This window comes from Ovis canadensis, chromosome 1, assembly GCF_042477335.2.
Source record: "Ovis canadensis isolate MfBH-ARS-UI-01 breed Bighorn chromosome 1, ARS-UI_OviCan_v2, whole genome shotgun sequence".
In the NCBI taxonomy this organism is placed as follows: Eukaryota; Metazoa; Chordata; class Mammalia; order Artiodactyla; family Bovidae; genus Ovis; species Ovis canadensis.
The window spans coordinates 266,178,030-266,181,226 of record NC_091245.1 but is presented as its reverse complement, the minus strand read 5'-3'; positions in this window follow the sequence as shown (position 1 = coordinate 266,181,226).

The following is a 3,197-nucleotide window of genomic DNA, read 5'->3' as shown; positions in this document are numbered from 1 at the left end:
TTCACTTTTCACTTTCATGCATTGGAGAAGGAAATGGCAACCCATTCCAGTGTTCTTGCTTGGAGAATCCCCAGGACGGGGGAGCCTGGTGGGCTGCCGTCTTTGGGGTCGCATAGAGTCAGACACGGCTGAAGTGACTTAGCAGCAGCAGCAGCAGTGCATCTTGAAGCTTTCGTAGAATTATTAATACTATTAAGGAAAACAGTAGAAATTAGTTGAGAGTTCTCATGACCACAAATCATTGCAGGACACTGCCCGGGAGGGACCATGTCCCCCTCTACTGCCTCTCTTCACACCTGTCCCTTTGTTCCTGAATGAAACCCAGATGTTCCTGTTTTTGCCCCGTTCACTGCCAGGTCTGAAAACTGTGCCAAGAGTGGATGTGTGCCATTGTTCCATCTTTGGGGCACTGTTCTTCTCAGCTGGAAGTGGGTTCAACATATACTCACAGATGTGCGCACACACACATGCTAACCCCCCCACACACATGTGCCTGTAAGTGTACCTTGCCCCCTCACGCTCACACACACACACAGTCACACACATGCTTACACAAACATACATGCCTGCAAGAGTGCGCTTCCCCCCACCACTCACACACACACACCTCGAAGCACTTTTCCTCTTAGTGATTGTCTAGGTTAACGACCACAATCTCAAAATTCATTCCTTCGATTGGTAAGTGTCTGAGACCGTAATCTGTTAGTGGTCACCAGAGTCGCCCCAGAGTGTGTGGGGTCTTGGCAAACCATTTTAGAACAATGATTAAAGGTCATTGCACACAACATGAGTCACCCCAAATCACTGGGGGCAGCAGGGCCATGGGTTCCAGCCACCCTGTGTGCCACAAGCCGTGTATGGACCCCGGGGCTGCTGGACATGGCTCCTCTCTGGTTTCTCTGCTGGCCCAGAGCGCCGAGGGGGTAGACACCAAGGGGCCTCAGCGCACGTGAAGGGTGGGGGAGCGAGAGAAGGGCAGGGTGGTGCCTGCAGCGGGGGCCAAGCCTGTCCTGCTGGTGCTGCCATGAGGGGGTCCTGTTTTTTTCAAAAGGAAGAGCCAGAACATAATCAGGGGAAGGAATTTCTTCCTACCTGTGTATGTGAAGGTTTGGAAAATACAGTTTGGTCCCCAAACCCTGGGCACGTCTGTCACCGAGAACCCGGGGCCACTATTTGGCTTTGGGGTCACTGAGAGTCCCGGGGTGTGAGGCACTGGGCATGTGTGCAGAGATTGAGATGGGAAAGTCCCTCTGCCCCTTATACTTCCCACCTCGGGCACCAAAATTTCCCCATGGAGAGTCCTGCCTTTTCCATGCCCCATTTAATAAATAAAATTTATTTATTTAGAATAGTAAAACCAGTCGCTGTAGAAAATTTGGAAACTACAGGAAAAATAAGAAGACGTCTACCCGTCTGCCCGTTTCAGCCGGAACCTAAATCGGCTTCTGCAGCAGAGGCTCTGAGGCGGGGATTCGGTTTGGGCTCCTTGGCTGAGGACGAATCAGGGGCCCCTGAGCAAGGAGGCCCAGCAGGGTGGACATGGCCTTGACTCCTGGGCATCTCCAAAGGGCCTCCTTCATCTCAGCACGTCCACTCTTGTCCTGATGCCTTCAGTCCTGTCTCCCGGCTCTCAGGGCCCCTCGGGGCTGGGGAAGCCTGGCCAGGTGTCTCTGGGGGGTGCAGCTGATGCCTCTGCCCAAGCGGACACCTCTGTGGAGACCGCCGGTGCTGGACAGGACTCTCGATGGACAAGCAGTGATCCGGAGAGAGGAGGGGCGGCTGCAGGGCTGCAGCACATTCTGGGGCTGCCCAGGGTCCCCGTTTCACTCTGTCTTGAGTTCTCCAGTGTGCTGGCCCCATGCTGGCCACCTGGACACAGTGATGGGAGCTGTGTGGGAAGGTTGCAAGGTCAAGGCGTGGGCGGAGCTGATCCCCCAAGGCTTCTCTCCTGGGCATGTGGAGACCATCTCCTCCTGCGTCCCCACATGTCCATCTGTCCATCCGTGTCCCTCTGTGCGCGTTGGTGTGGTGATTCCTTCCTCTTATACAGACACAGCTGTAGTGGATTAGGATATACGCCAATGACCTCATTTTAACATAATTACCTCTTTATCTATCCTACCGCCAAATGCAGCCACTTTCTGAGGTGCTGGGGAGTGAGGGTTTCAGATGATAAATTTCATGGGCTATAACTTAGCCTATGACAAGGGGACTCACCCCCCACCCTCCACCAGAAGCTGTCTCCTACCAGAGACACCCACCCCTGAGCTCCTGAGACTTTGTGGGACCCACTGGCCCTCTGTCTTCCCCGAGGTGGGTGGGAAACCCAGCCTGCCTCCGGGAAAAACTGCCTGAAGACACAGGGGACCCCAAATCCCTAGCACCCTTGCTAGACCCTCCTTTCCTAATGGAGAATGTCCCCTCAAAATCCAGAGCGATGGTTTCACCTGCCCTCTAGACAAATTACAGTTAAATTCTTTCGGTTTGAATTGTAAAAACTCCCCTCACGGTAACACTGGAGGAGCAATAAGAGTGAAGTTTCATGTCTGGGGCCCTCTCCTGAGTGGAGGTGGGGAACCGGTGCCTCCGCTGCCCTGGGGTGAGGAAGGATGCAGCAATTCCTGTGGCCACTGACCCACCGGGCGGGGCAGCTCCGTGATGCCTGGCCCCGTAGAGCAGCCGCTCTTCTCGCCAGAGGAAACCTGTGAGCCCACAGTTCCCACTGGTGGCTGTTTATCTTCCTCTAATGGCTGTTTATTCAGGATGAAGTACTGTGTGTGTTTAGTGTTCATTCAACCCTCACGCTGAATGGATGTTCCCATGTGATTTAGCTAAAGACGTCATTCTGGCTTCAGATATCATGGGTGGAGGAACCCACGGATGGGTGAACCCACAGATGGAGGAGCCCATGGATGGGTGAGCCCACAGGAGATGTCGTGGTCTGAGAGATGGGGCGGGGGTATGCAGCCACAGGGACACCATGCAGACAGACACCTCTCCTTTCTCCCTTCTTGGTGGCAAGGTCACAGCTGAACTCACAAGCAGCTGCATGGCCTTTTCTGATGGCATGAGCTGGGTTCCCAGGGCAGAGCGCTCTCAGAACCAAGACCCAGTGTTTGACCCATGCTCGGGGAAGTTCTTGGGGAGAGATACCGTAGAAAATAGCGCTGTGTTGTCCCCTTGTATGAACACACTGT